This window comes from Eleginops maclovinus, chromosome 16, assembly GCF_036324505.1.
Source record: "Eleginops maclovinus isolate JMC-PN-2008 ecotype Puerto Natales chromosome 16, JC_Emac_rtc_rv5, whole genome shotgun sequence".
Classification (NCBI taxonomy): domain Eukaryota; kingdom Metazoa; phylum Chordata; class Actinopteri; order Perciformes; family Eleginopidae; genus Eleginops; species Eleginops maclovinus.
Window position 1 is genome coordinate 24017004 of NC_086364.1, and position 16293 is coordinate 24033296.

The 16293-nt window shown below is 43.8% G+C and overlaps 1 protein-coding gene across 2 annotated transcripts in view; it reads right to left on the reverse strand.

The window, feature by feature from the left end:
* Window positions 1–16293, reverse strand: part of LOC134878066 (thyroid hormone receptor alpha) — an 88917-nt gene that overhangs the window by 68489 nt on the left and 4135 nt on the right. Inside the window, exon 3 of one of the 2 annotated variants that reach the window (XM_063903850.1) lies at window positions 4947–5017. The exons of the other annotated variant lie outside the window; for it this stretch is intronic. The gene's annotated coding sequence lies outside the window, so the exon portion shown is untranslated. The remainder of the gene's footprint in view (window positions 1–4946; window positions 5018–16293) is intronic. 2 annotated transcript variants of the gene reach the window in all.

The window sequence follows — 16293 nt, forward strand, 5'->3', positions numbered from 1 at the left end:
TCTCTTTAGTGTCCCCTGGTCTGCAGCTGTGTGCGTCTCTCTTTACTGTCCCCTGGTCTCCAACTGTGTGCATCTCTCTGCTGTGTGCGTCTCTCTTTAGTGTCCCCTGGTCTCCAGCTGTGTGCGTCTCTCTTTAGTGTCCCCTGGTCTGCAGCTGTGTGCGTCTCTCTTTACTGTCCCCTGGTCTCCAGCTGTGTGCGTCTCTCTTTACTGTCCCCTGGTCTCCAGCTGTGTGCGTCTCTCTTTAGTGTCCCCTGGTCTCCAGGCTGTGTGTGTCTCTCTTTAGTGTCCCCTGGTCTGCAGCTGTGTGCGTCTCTCTTTAGTGTCCCCTGGTCTCCAGCTGTGTGCGTCTCTCTTTACTGTCCCCTGGTCTCCAGCTGTATGCGTCTCTCTTTACTGTCCCCTGGTCTCCAGCTGTGTGCGTCTCTCTTTAGTGTCCCCTGGTCTTCGGCTGTGTGCGTCTCTCTTTAGTGTCCCCTGGTCTCCGGCTGTGTGCGTCTCTCTTTAGTGTCCCCTGGTCTCCAGCTGTGTGCGTCTCTCTTTAGTGTCCCCTGGTCTCCTCTTGTACTTGGATGATTGGACATGCACTTGTTGACTGCTATACTCCCGTAGCAACGCACTGTCCCCTAGAGTAGATTTACCAAAAATGCACCAACAGGTTTATTTTAGACAGCTGTATGCAAGGAGAGCACAAAGGAGCAACGGCAGAGAGAAGGGGTCAGAGAGAGGAAGGCCTGCGTTCGACAGGAAGTGTCATTAAGTCTCCATTAGTGGGCGACGGGAGGCGGATGGTGGTAGTTAAGTCCGGGTTAAGGGCAGTATGTATGACGAGGAGAAATAACCCTTCAAATTCATCCTTAAACTCAGTGCTGCTCAGCGCTCTGAGCGAGGAAAAGACCAGAAATACAGCATTTCTTCCTGTTCATGTAATTAGCATGGCCGCCAGCGAGCTTATTTTGAGAGGCTGTAAAAATTCTCCACAACCTTTAGAAGCTTTTCAGATTTCCAGGAGTGCTGCTGCATCTCAGAGCGAGCCTTCTCATTTCTAAAGACCACAGAACTAAACACCGACTGATGATCGACTCAGCTTTTATGTAGGTTAATGCATTTTTTGCCTTTGGGTCCGTGGTGCACTGACATGTTCGTATAGGGCTCACAGCCAAAATTATTTATGCAGCATTTAAAGGAGTCTATAATTTAAGGCGAGGGGAGAGTCTGCAGTCGATGTTCAGCGGCTCAGAAAGACTTGAACTCCCCACCAGCCTTTAAAGGCATTTAGAGACAAATCAGCTTCTTTGCACAAATACATCCTTTAATGAGAAGATTGCTCCTGCTTTATTCACTTCATTGTGAAGGAGTGTTGAGGTACAGGACACTTTGTTATGCAGCTCGTACAGTTCTCCCTATTAGTTGTTTTATTAACCGTTCGTCCTCAACAATCGAGCTGTCCCTTGTTGTGTGTTGCTAACGATCTACCGAGCCTTCACGTTCAATCATGCCCGTAAATAAACGCCTGAAGTGGAAGTGGGTTTTTCAGTCTTTAAGCGAGACGCCCAACATCCTGTTTTTAGCTTCTCTAAAACCTCAGGTTCAGAAGCTTTCTTCGTCCTGAATTAAAACAAATTCAAAGCTTTCAGTTTAATAAATGAAGTCATTGATTAAAATGAAGGGTCTTTTTTGAAACTTTAAACCCCTTCCAGAAAAAATGAGATTTTTCCAAAACAAACCAAACCCTTTCTTTAATCGTTCACAAAATGCAGTCTTTTTAAAGTTAAGGCATTTTTATTTTCTTGTAATTTATGAAAAAACAATGATTAGGTCAGATTTGTAAAATAAGGTCATTTTTGTAGCGTGAAGTCATAGGGAGAAAAATAAAAGCACCTTTGATCGTTCATTTCATTTCTGTGGCCGAGAGGGTGTGGTTGACACTACTGATAACTGGTTCTGGTTTCGGCCCTGAAAACCCTCTGCTGGCCGGTCCCTCGGTGGCGAGCTCAGGACCGTTTGGTTGAACCCAAAAGCGCGACCGTACCTTACCCCCGCTGACATCAGAGGGTCCGTGGAGCTGTTCAGCCCATCAGAGGGGCTCCACACGGTGGGAACTCAGACCCTCTTGTTTTAGGAACGCTGCTTAATTCAGATTTGAATGTTCCAGAAGCAACCGTCACGCCATGTGCTGCAGGCGCCGGGGTCCTCGCACGGATTCAGAGGAGGGTTGCATGAGAGGCAAATTAGGACAGTGAGCACACACATGGGGGGCGGGGGGTGCTGAACATGTGTCGTGCATTTGCATCAGGGGAACACACAAGCGTGAAAATAATTTGGGGCGGGCGAGACAAAGTTATATCAAATCAGATCACATCCAGCGCCATGTCACAATACGTCCTGTCACATCCCATCAGAGCGCCCCTCTGCCCCCACCCCCGCGCTCGCTCAGCCGGGGGTAATAAGGCCTACAACCATTATCCATTGTCTGTACATTTCTGCAGCAGCAAGGGAGGTACCACTTTACAGTCAACACACACACACACACACACCTCTTCCACCACACAGATCACTCGGAGACGGCGGGTACGAACCCTCCGCTGCTCACAGACAACAAACACAGAGGATGACGAGGGATACCCTTCATCCAACACAATTACTGAGTGAAATAACCTGTGCTCTAATATTCCCCTCACACCAGAGCAGACTGTAAGAAATACTCACACAGCTTCGGTCTGACCCTTCAAAATAAAAGCCCTACACATGCACGCTCAACAGAAAGCGTTCACTTCGCACCCCCCTCAGTTTCGTGTTGCCAGTTGTCCAGAAGACATCGCCAGTCGGTGCCGTTGTTATGGCGCGGCAGCGGTGAGGTCATTAAAGGCACACAACAAGGCACCCTCAGGAGTGCTGAAAGTGTTTTATAAACTCAACACAAAGTCTTCTAAATATAAGTTAGTGAGGAGGGCAGAGAGAACAACCCCCTTCCACTGAGGTGTTCAAAGGTCGGTTCAGAGCTGGAGCATGCCCACCAAATATCTCGTACAGTTTATAGACCAGTGAGAACTGTTCATTGCAAGTTTCATTTTCAAGCAAATGTGTTGGGAAATATGCAGCACGTGAGGGGGGACACATCAGCGTGCCTGTCCAGGGACTGGAGGGGATTCATCACGGTTTTCCTGGCATTTTGTAACCCTAACCCTAACCATTGATTAATAACCATCACATTAATTACAGTCATTACGTGGTGACCTGAGGGACTTCATTTACTTTTTGAAATAGATTATTTTTCTAAAGATTAAGTAGTTTAAGATTTCTTTACAAAATTAAGTAATTTTTATTGAGTCATAAAAAAAGTAAATCAACTTAGAATCTCTTTTTTATTATCTTACAAAATAAAGTGTTTTAAAGTTAAGACATTTCCCAAAAAAGCAGATATTCATGAAACAAAAAAGAGCGTTTTCATAAATTAGATCAGAATTGTGATGCTTCAAGAGCAGTGGGGGAAATCAGCCTGTCTCTCCAGGGATTACCAAATGCTGGATCAGTGGCATCACATTAAAGAAGACGTGCCACGGGTTGTTCATGCTGCGTGATAACATACCAACACAAGCTGGAGACCGACAGCTCGTCAGGATGTGACCGTCATTTTTAGCCCAGGCAGAATATATGAAGCCACAGTAGCATAGCATTAGCTCCGTCACTCTTTTGGAAAAGTCGTGCTTCTAATTCCACACCGTTTCCTTTAGATTAAAAGCAAAGTGAGCTTCAAGGTAGTCAGCCATTGATGTTATTGGGAGCTTCTCTAAAACCTCAGGTTCAGAAGCTTTCTTTGTCCTGCATTAAAACCAATTCAAAGCGTTTCGTTTTCAAACCAAAACATTTCTTATTTTCCTTTTTTTTTTAATCATTCGTACAAAAATGAAGTCTTTTTGAAAGTCCGTGCTGACGCTGCAGGGACGTGACCTCCGGCATGGATCCGGTTCAGTGGAAACACAAACTGGTTCTAAGTACCAAGTAGGGACCAAAGAGGCCCCAGCACGGATCCAGATCAGAGATAAAGGGCTCTATGGGTGATTCCCCATCACACCCAGACTAAAGGAACTCTAAGAAACCATGCATTCGGAAATAAAAGTCCTCCCGATCGTCAAGCTGCAAAGACATGCAGCTTTCTCGCAGATAATGAGCTCAGGTTGAGGCGTGTCTGAGGATCTGATTAAAGAGATGTTTCTAGAAGCTGCTGGAGACTCTACCTGCTCACCGCAGGCTTCATCTAATTATCCCGCCGTCTGACAACACACTGATTACACTGACACTGAGCCACAGGAACGCACAATCTATCAATGCTCAGTTTCCATTATGCTTTACCCCATATTCATGACCTCTTAACGTGCTTTCAGTGGTGGGAACAGTAAGCCTACATTTGGATCGTATGCTGCTGTAAAAAGCCATACAGTGCAAACAATACACCACGTGACCGTTTAAAAAGAGTGCTCGTTCTATTGATTGATTATTGGGGGGTGCCAGCAGGTCTCTCTCCTGGCATTTTAGATTGGTCAGTCATCTCAGCAGTATTTTTTAAAGGTTTTAACCATCACTATGCACACACATTAAAATGTCCACCCTACACATTGAAGAACCATTGTTAGTGAAACACCAACATAACTTCTTTGCAGGAACACAAAACCCCTCAGTCCACAAATACAAATTCAACTCAAAACTCCACTACAGGTTTTTCTTTGCACACTGCATCTGTTTTTAGTCCAGGTCAAAACCAGCGCTCCAAAACACACACTCTCTGAATCAGTTCTGTGCCTTACATAGCACCCAAAACAATCACAAACCCCTCAAGAAAAATAAATCATGTTAGTAAAACACTCAAGGTGTCAGTCAAGCAGTCTGTTCAGTCAGTCCGAGAGTCCAGTCCGGGTTTTACTGCTGCGTTCGGTTGGTGAACCCACCTGCTGTGGAGATCGCTGTCATACAATCATCGGACGGTGGAGCCTCTTCTCCGAAACACACGCTGCCCTGCCTGAAACCCAAGAAGAAACCCTGAGATTAAACCTCATGGAAAGATATTCCTCCTGTCCTTTTAATTCAGACTGATTTGGATCAATGGACGGCCGCCTGATTATCATGATAAACTGTATTTCATCATGTGTATCTGCAGAGTATAGAGAACAGCACTGTGTGTGTGTGTGTGTGTGTGTGTGTGTGTGTGTGTGTGTGTGTGTGTGTGTGTGTGTGTGTGTGTGTGTGTGTGTGTGTGTGTGTGTGTGTGTGTGTGTGTGTGTTATATACTTGTTAAGCTGATTTAGTTTAAATGAGACGGGATAAAGGAGTGTACTCATGATCTGAATGTTCAGACTCTTTATAAGAAGGTCAACCCCCGCCTCAGGTCCGATCACATGGCTCTGATATTGAAGAATTCCCGGACTTCTGTCTCTAAAAACAGAAAACAATCCCTTTCCTCTCATTCAAATCTGCTGCCAGCTTTGACCCGGTGAACTTTAAAAAAAAACAAAGCTCATGATGTAGAGTCAGGGACACATGAGTGTAGTGGCCAGCACTGGGAGCTGTTTCCCTGGCATTCATTAATACCCATCACATTAATGACAGTCATAAAACGAGGACCGGAGGGAGTTTAGAAAACTAGATATTTAAATCGAAAATAGTTAATTTCCCCAAAAATGAATGAAAATGAATGAAAATGAATGAAAATGAGGGTCTTTATTTAAAGTAAATTCTTAAACATAAAAAAAATCAATGAAATTATATTTACGTGTTTTATTATCGTTCAAAATGAAGTCTTTTTTAGAGTTAAGACATTGAACAATATAATAATAATTGATGAAACAAAAGGAGATGATTTCAACATTAGATCAGACTTGTAAAATAAAGACGTATGCCACATCTGATGCTTCAACTGGAAGCTGAGTGCAGCGGGGAGAAATCAGCGTGCTCTCCAGGGATTACCAAATGCTGGATCACAGTGGCATCACATAAAGCTTATTTTAGAGATGGTGAGTAGGGGTCCCAGCACGGAGAAACTGCTGGATGCTGCATACAGTATGTTGGGCAATAATGATGAATGGGTTCCCTAAAACTTTAAAAACCAGCCCACAGAGAGTACATATCTGGACCCTTCTGCTTAAAATAGGCATTTCTGATCAAAAACAATTTCAGAAATGGATTCTACATCCTCAATACTATCCAAAAACTGCTCCAAAATCAGCCATTTCTTTACTATTGTCTGCATAGGCTGTGGCTCAGTGGGTTAGTGCCATAATCTTTGGATCAGGGGAGCGCTGGTTCAATCCCCACGGCAGTCAGCATGTCCTTGTGTACCTGGCAAAGACCCTTCACCCTGCTCGTGTGGGCATTGTCCTCAGTACTGAGTGTGTGTTAGTCGCTTTGGATCAATGTGGCATGTGATGTAATATGCTAATTAGCCCAACATATGCAGCTTAGCATCCAGCAGTTTCTATGAGCTGGGGACCCCTACGATACATTTCTATCATCAATCTTTGGGGTCCTCAACAGGACTCTATGAGCTGCAGATTCAATCCTGCAGACCTCTTCTACATTACCACACAAATCCCCCGCTGACCTGAAGCTGAACCTGAGACTTATTTCTACTTCACTTACTCTGTATGCAGAGTGTAGCCTCTGCGGCCGCCGCCTCAGGCTTCCTGCTCTCACTTATTCATCATCAGGCAGGACACCCTCCACCAGAAGAGGAGCACTGAAGAAACCCCTGAGTGATTGTTAGGGGTCAACAGTGCTAGCTAGTGGGGTCACAGCGTCCGTCCCGATGGGTTCACTACGCCTTCTGATCTGAATAATGAGCGTCTGAACAGCTGTTTGCCTTCTAACTATGTTTACGTCTAAGAACGTGGTGAACATGCTTTCACAAAAAGACCACTTCCTGTTTGTCAGCTTTGACCGTGCTAGTCATGTTAGCCATGAGGTCCCAGGACAAAGAGCCAATGAGATTATTTCAAGAACTCTAAGTGAATTTGGCACAGAACTAAAACCCAGACTCACTATGACCAAGTATCAGGGATTATTTGCTGCAATGATCCCCAAAAACCACACAGAGAAATCCCATTGGACCAGGGAGATGGTGCCTTCAGGGACCAACACAGGAGTATGACATTACTCCAGCAACCAACACCTAATGTGAGTGTGTTTCTGTAAAGGATCAGGATGAGGGTTCCTGTGGTTGTTGCTGCTGGAGGGACTTCTTTCCCAAGATAGATATTAGTCCCCATTTGAAACCAGGGTACCACTTTACAATCAGACTGCCCTTATAAAGGATTTAGGAATAGTTTGTAATGCATTTATTAATCAGGTTGTGAACACTTTCTAAATCATTCCTCAGCTTTTATAAGATGAGAGATAAACAGGGCAACTGTGACCGGCTGCTTGCCAAATAGTGAGCCCACATTTATATCGGCTACTTAGCTTAAGAGATGGCAAGAAACATCAAGATGGATGTGGTGGGGGTGGGGGGGGGGGGGGGGGGGTCAACAGATACCAAGGATGCTGGCTGATGAAGAAGAGGAGGAAGCAAGGTAGCCAATATAAGGCTGAGTCATCTTCCCAAATAGTGAGCCTGTGTTGACGTATGAAAGCGGTTTATAAATGATTGATAAAGTGTTTACAACCTAATTAATAACCCCAATATAAACCCTGTACAGTCTTATTGAAAAGTGGTACAGAAACAAGTCATAGATTTGAAGGATAAACCACTTTACAGCACGTCACTCATTACACGCTTCTATCCAGAGCGACTCACATAGAAGATCGCCGCACTAAGCCACTGAGCCGCAGTCCTCTTTCACATTTCAATAAACCATGACCCCTCAGGCCTTATGGTACCGTTTATTTGTTCCTAAACTGAAACAGATCTCCAAGGTGAGGCGTCTTTCCACTGTTCTGGGCCTCCCATTAGACCTGAGGGAGACCTTTATCGACTTAGCTAAGGTTTTCTTTTAATCAATTACAACGTTATGTGTTATAATTACCTGGGAGGGGAGCACTGTTTCTATTTGATTTTGTTTCATCCAACTGGTGAGTACTTGCATAAATGGTACCCTGACCCTAAAGCCAACCAAAGCGGTGGATCACACCCAGAGCTTGCTGCTGGATAAATGAGGTATTTCTCCGGCTTTCTTTGGCAGAGGAAGCGCTATGTCCAGAAGCTCTCAGATAAGACCGAACAATAAACAGCTCTGCTTATATGAGACTGAAGAAGAAATCCATAATCTCGGTCTGGTGACCTTTCCTCTCCACATTCAGTCTCTTTATATCTCCATCTCCACCCACGCTCCCATGCCTCTCAGATGGGAACAGCAGGAACCCAGAAAAACACTCTCAGAAGTCATCGCGTGCCGTGAGCTTTACTGTACAAGACTGTAGAAACCCCCCCCCCCCCCAAGGAGTGAGGGCCTCTGCAGAGGGACACTGGGAGCATGCGGTGCGTCCTTTAAATGCAACCCCTGGCCCTCTTCCTGTTGTGGACACTCCTGACGCCAGTCTTTCTCCAAAAGGACATTGAGTGCATGTGTGTGTGCTGCATACTACAAGGATCTGTGTGTATGTGTGTGTGTGTGTGTATGTGTGTGTCTGTGTGTGTGTGTATGTGTGTGCGCTCCCTGGAAGTTGCGACAGCTTGTTATGATGTCGTCCTCTCATCTCGCTAAAGGAATATTTCCTTTTATCCACTGAAATAATACCGGTCTCTGGAGAGTTGCTGCTGAAAGGAAGACGGAGACGGTGCAGCAACAGAGTCAGAGATGGGTGGGGGGTGGGGGGGGGCAGCAAAAACATACCGTCAGTAACGCGTGATGCAGACCCCCTCTGGGCCAATCAGAGTCCTAAAGAACAGCGGGGTGCACCAGTGTGACGGCTGCATCTAAAGCAGAGTTATTAATCGTAGAGAGACGCAGGAATGAGTCCTAAACCCCAGAATGAGTCAGCATTTTAGGGTTTTCCTGTTCCCGCTTCAATGGTTGTCTGAATGTGTTTTTGGTTCCTCAATTAAGATCTGTAGTTCACACAACCTGAAGAGAGTTTAATCCTACGACATAAAACACGTCAGATAAAACCACAGTGGTGTATTTAAAAATGGAGGCTGCCATCAAGTGTCTAAATGAGACGAGTAATTGTCATCACACACAACATTAGCCTCCTTTAGCTTAGCGGTGGTGACGTGAAGTCATGTGACCGTGCTGTAGTTCCTTTATAGCCCAACATTAGCCTCCTTTAGCTTAGCAGGTGGTGACGTGAAGTCATGTGACCGTGCTGTAGTTCCTTTATAGCCCAACATTAGCCTCCTTTAGCTTAGCGGTGGTGACGTGAAGTCATGTGACCGTGCTGTAGTTCCTCTATAGCCCAACATTAGCCTCCTTTAGCTTAGCAGGGGTGACGTGAAGTCATGTGACCGTGCTGTAGTTCCTTTATAGCCCAACATTAGCCGCCTTTAGCTTAGCGGTGGTGACGTGAAGTCATGTGACCGTGCTGTAGTTCCTCTATAGCCCAACATTAGCCTCCTTTAGCTTAGCGGTGGTGACGTGAAGTCATGTGACCGTGCTGTAGTTCCTTTATAGCCCAACATTAGCCGCCTTTAGCTTAGCGGTGGTGACGTGAAGTCATGTGACAGTGCTGTAGTTCCTCTATAGCCCAACATTAGCCTCCTTTAGCTTAGCGGTGGTGACGTGAAGTCATGTGACCGTGCTGTAGTTTCCATTATAGCCCAACATTAGCCGCCTTTAGCTTAGCGGTGGAGACGTGAGTCATGTGACCGTGCTGTAGTTCCTTTAGAGCCCAACATTAGCCTCCTTTAGCTTAGCGGGTAGACGTGAAGTCATGTGACCGTGCTGTAGTTCCTTTATAGTCCATCAGTGCATCCCAGTGCTGCCCCTTTGCACTGGGATGCACTGATGGAGTGAACTGATCACCCAGAATAATAGTTCAATCCGTCTGATTCTAATTGGTAATGAGACGTTATCACAGCCTGACTCTTTTCTGTTATGCTGACCTCATTGAATACTTTGTAAATTGTCTCTTTCTGTTTTATTGAATACACCTGTGTCTCCTGCCTGCAGTTCGACCCCTCTCAAAGTGCAGAGATTAGTTTAATCAGAATTTAATCAGCGCAGTCTCGGGCGCCAAGTGGAGGAACAGATAAATGATTGGCGTAATGCCCCCCTTTGGGCCAATCACTGTAATTTAAACGCATGAAAACACATTGATGAGATGAATCAGTTCCTCGAGCTTTGAGCTAATTTCATCACGAGTGTGTGAGATATGAAGTGTGACACGGGGACAAACAGTACTAAAGATTAGCGTCCTCCTGGGTGTTGCAGCTGGGAACACTGGAGCGCCTCCTGTTTGTTTAGTTCATTTCATTTGCTGAATAATTCAACGAGACAAACCCAACAACTAAGTGTCTGGTTTAATTCTTACCTAGGTGTTACTGATACGGATAATACAGCTGCAAAAACTCGCTCTTCGCTGGGACGCGTTGCATACAAACGTCCGTACTGTAGTTAGAGTTCATGGTGTTTAGTAAAGACACACAACAAAACAAGAGCCAAGTCTGAATGACAACAATATAAATAATCGGCAATGGCATTTTAGCTCCTAAAATAATGCTTTGCCAAGACAGACAAAAGGCAGGATACGCAGGAAATATCAGAAGAAATGACATTATTCTTGTTATCCGTCTTTTCAAAGTGTTATTAAATACCTGATTATTTCATCTAAGAAAGAGGAGACATAAGGAATCAGACATTTGATGCTAGCTTGATTAGCTTGATTACTACTCAACAGTTCTCAATACATTGCATTAAAGTACACTTAGCTGATGCTATCATCCAAAGAGACTTTCAGTAGGTGCATTTACCCATGAAGAAACCATCTACAAACATCAAACATCCTGCAGGAGCATTAGCTTTCAATCAGCCAAACCATTGTTAGAGCTAGTGCATTAGCATAAAATAAGCTAACTGCTACGTAAAGATGCTGCAATGTGTTAACAGGGTAGTACAGATGTGCTATTAATATCAATACATCAATGCAGTGCTTCTATAGATTTAAAGCTTTACTGATGTTGAGTCATTTGAGAATAATAGGACATAGAATTAAACCTAAAGTGTTGTTGTTCACATGCAAGGAGCCAAAGAATCCAATATCACTTTCACACCGAGACAGCTAGACGCAATCCTAACAACAGGCTTTATGTTTTCTCCGACATTTCCAGTCTGTGCTGGGTCCCAGACGTTAGTGAGTTGGCAGTCAAGATAATAGGCTCCATTTAAATCCCCTTTATATGACCCTGCCTTTATCCCGTATACCGTCGTGGTAAACCGAGCCTGCTGTAGGAAAATACTACCTGAACATCAGCAGGAGAGGACTCTTTAAAGTAGAGACACTACATACTGATATACACCTGAACATCAGCAGGAGAGGACTCTTTAAAGTAGAGACACTACATACTGATATACACCTGAACATCAGCAGGAGAGGACTCTTTAAAGTAGAGACACTACATACTGATATACACCTGAACATCAGCAGGAGAGGACTCTTTAAAGTAGAGACTCTACATACTGATATACACCTGAACATCAGCAGGAGAGGACTCTTTAAAGTAGAGACTCTACATACTGATATACACCTGAACATCAGCAGGAGAGGACTCTTTAAAGTAGAGACACTACATACTGATATACACCTGAACATCAGCAGGAGAGGACTCTTTAAAGTAGAGACTCTACATACTGATATACACCTGAACATCAGCAGGAGAGGACTCTTTAAAGTAGAGACTCTACATACTGATATACACCTGAACATCAGCAGGAGAGGACTCTTTAAAGTAGAGACTCTACATACTGATATACACCTGAACATCAGCAGGAGAGGACTCTTTAAAGTAGAGACACTACATACTGATATACACCTGAACATCAGCAGGAGAGGACTCTTTAAAGTAGAGACTCTACATACTGATATACACCTGAACATCAGCAGGAGAGGACTCTTTAAAGTAGAGACTCTACATACTGATATACACCTGAACATCAGCAGGAGAGGACTCTTTAAAGTAGAGACACTACATACTGATATACACCTGAACATCAGCAGGAGAGGACTCTTTAAAGTAGAGACTCTACATACTGATATACACCTGAACATCAGCAGGAGAGGACTCTTTAAAGTAGAGACGCTACATACTGATATACACCTGAACATCAGCAGGAGAGGACTCTTTAAAGTAGAGACACTACATACTGATATACACCTGAACATCAGCAGGAGAGGACTCTTTAAAGTAGAGACACTACATACTGATATACACCTGAACATCAGCAGGAGAGGACTCTTTAAAGTAGAGACGCTACATACTGATATACACCTGAACATCAGCAGGAGAGGACTCTTTAAAGTAGAGACGCTACATACTGATATACACCTGAACATCAGCAGGAGAGGACTCTTTAAAGTAGAGACTCTACATACTGATATACACCTGAACATCAGCAGGAGAGGACTCTTTAAAGTAGAGACACTACATACAGATATACACCTGAACATCAGCAGGAGAGGACTCTTTAAAGTAGAGACACTACATACTGATATACACCTGAACATCAGCAGGAGGGGACTCTTTAAAGTAGAGACTCTACATACTGATATACACCTGAACATCAGCAGGAGAGGACTCTTTAAAGTAGAGACACTACATACTGATATACACCTGAACATCAGCAGGAGGGGACTCTTTAAAGTAGAGACTCTACATACTGATATACACCTGAACATCAGCAGGAGAGGACTCTTTAAAGTAGAGACACTACATACTGATATACACCTGAACATCAGCAGGAGAGGACTCTTTAAAGTAGAGACGCTACATACTGATATACACCTGAACATCAGCAGGAGAGGACTCTTTAAAGTATAGACACTACATACTGATATACACCTGAACATCAGCAGGAGAGGACTCTTTAAAGTAGAGACTCTACATACTGATATACACCTGAACATCAGCAGGAGAGGACTCTTTAAAGTAGAGACTCTACATACTGATATACACCTGAACATCAGCAGGAGAGGACTCTTTAAAGTAGAGACTCTACATACTGATATACACCTGAACATCAGCAGGAGAGGACTCTTTAAAGTAGAGACTCTACATACTGATATACACCTGAACATCAGCAGGAGAGGACTCTTTAAAGTAGAGACTCTACATACTGATATACACCTGAACATCAGCAGGAGAGGACTCTTTAAAGTAGAGACGCTACATACTGATATACACCTGAACATCAGCAGGAGAGGACTCTTTAAAGTAGAGACACTACATACTGATATACTCTGAACATCAGCAGGAGAGGACTCTTTAAAGTAGAGACACTACATACTGATATACACCTGAACATCAGCAGGAGAGGACTCTTTAAAGTAGAGACTCTACATACTGATATACACCTGAACATCAGCAGGAGAGGACTCTTTAAAGTAGAGACACTACATACTGATATACACCTGAACATCAGCAGGAGAGGACTCTTTAAAGTAGAGACACTACATACTGATATACTCTGAACATCAGCAGGAGAGGACTCTTTAAAGTAGAGACACTACATACTGATATACACCTGAACATCAGCAGGAGAGAACTCTTTAAAGTAGAGACACTACATACTGATATACTCTGAACATCAGCAGGAGAGGACTCTTTAAAGTAGAGACACTACATACTGATATACACCTGAACATCAGCAGGAGAGGACTCTTTAAAGTAGAGACCCTACATACTGATATACACCTGAACATCAGCAGGAGAGGACTCTTTAAAGTAGAGAAGCTGAATTGAGGGATTTAAGTTCAACTGCGGGTCAACATCGATGGACTCCGTTGGGTAAATCTGTACTTTAGGTTTATTTGAATGCTTATAGTTGTTATTATTTTACTCAAGTACAAGATCTGAGTACTTCCTCCCCCCCGGCCTCATGGTGTGTGTTTGTTTGTGCTGTGAATCACAAAAGTAGGGCACCGTTAAAAATGGAAACTCCAGTTTGTCACGGCACTAAAAATGAAATTTCCAAGCTTCTTTATAATAAGTCATTTCCTGGAGGGAGAACTGTCCTGGATTTCTTCAGTTGAATTGTCTGCGTCTGGATGCAGTGTTAGCGCAAATTGAATAGAGGCTGTATTTATTTAATAAAGAGGTTCCTGCCTCCCAGAACAGAACATTCCTCAGACGCCAGAGGCCTGCGGCTCCGCTATCATACTGTGTGTGTGTGTGTGTGTGTGTGTGTGTGTGTGTGTGTGTGTGTGTGTGTGTGTGTGTGTGTGTGTGTGTGTGTGTTGTAAAGCCTGTTTTATATTGTTCTCAGTCAGGTATTATGTACATCCAGGAGGTGGTAACTTCATTATGACAATCCCCATTAACATTTCAGAAACAATCACTGAGTTCATCTCTTTACATCTTCTTCTTCATATTTTATTTTCACATACAGTATATTCCTGCAACTAACAATCAATTATATTAGAAGATAATCTACTTTTTCATAATTAAAATAATGTCTAGGTGCCTTTATACTACCAGAACTACAGCACGGTCACATGACTTCATGTCTCCACCGCTAAGCTAAAGGAGGCTAATGTTGGGCTATAAAGGAACTACAGCACGGTCACATGACTTCACGTCTCCACCGCTAAGCTAAAGGTGGCTAATGTTGGGCTATAAAGGAACTACAGCACGGTCACATGACTTCACGTCTCCACCGCTAAGCTAAAGGTGGCTAATGTTGGGCTATAAAGGAACTACAGCACGGTCACATGACTTCACGTCTCCACCGCTAAGCTAAAGGTGGCTAATGTTGGGCTATAAAGGAACTACAGCACGGTCACATGACTTCACGTCTCCACCGCTAAGCTAAAGGTGGCTAATGTTGGGCTATAAAGGAATTACAGCACGGTCACATGACTTCACGTCTCCACCGCTAAGCTAAAGGTGGCTAATGTTGGGCTATAAAGGAACTACAGCACGGTCACATGACTTCACGTCTCCACCGCTAAGCTAAAGGAGGCTAATGTTGGGCTATAAAAGAACTACAGCACGGTCACATGACTTCACGTCTCCACCGCTAAGCTAAAGGAGGCTAACGTTGGGCTATAAAGGAACTACAGCACGCTCACATGACTTCACGTCTCCACCGCTAAGCTAAAGGTGGCTAATGTTGGGCTATAAAGGAATTACAGCACGGTCACATGACTTCACGTCTCCACCGCTAAGCTAAAGGTGGCTAATGTTGGGCTATAAAGGAACTACAGCACGGTCACATGACTTCACGTCTCCACCGCTAAGCTAAAGGAGGCTAATGTTGGGCTATAAAAGAACTACAGCACGGTCACATGACTTCACGTCACCACCACTAAGCCAGGGTTGCTAACTCCTCACTCTCTCACGCTGCCCAAACTATTCTCACACCAAAAACAAGATGAACCGGCAATCGGTTTTGGTTGGTTATTTACAGGGTTGACAGCCGCTCAAGCTGCCGCCCCCACCACTCTTTTTTACGCTAACAGACAGCAGAGCAGTGGGAGCCGGTTGGTCAATCCCCGATCCATCTTAACGCCAGGCTTTTCATCAGTCAAACCTACTGAAGGAAAGGTTTGCACAGTGGAAAGTGATACCGGTGAATATGTTTGAAAACATGATTAGAGTACGATAACCTATTCTATAAAAGCCAAATATATATACATATATATATAGACTAAGGTCCCGCTACGGACAGGACAGCAGTCATTTAGTGCGCATATGTGTCATTAAACCCATGATATCAAAATCTCACCCCTGCCAGGAATCCAAAGCTGGCAACCCTGGCTAAGCTAAAGGCAGTTTTTGAACTTGACTTGAAATGAAATCACTCTGTGAAGCCAATATATATCTATGTACAGTATATATATAGATATATATATACTGTACATAGATATATAAATATATATATCTATATACAGTATATATATAGATATATAAATATATATAGATATATATATTTATATATATTTCCCCGGGTGCTGTACAATAGCTGCCCACTGCTCCCAGTACTAGGATGGGTTAAATGCAGAGGACCAATTCCACTGTGTGTGCTCTGCTGTGTGCATGTATGTGACACTAAAGAGGGTTTCATCCTCCCATTCTATCTCTGATATATATCCTAAATGTGTGAAGACTACAAGTTCGAACGGAAGACAAGGACAATCTTTGGTAACGGGCAG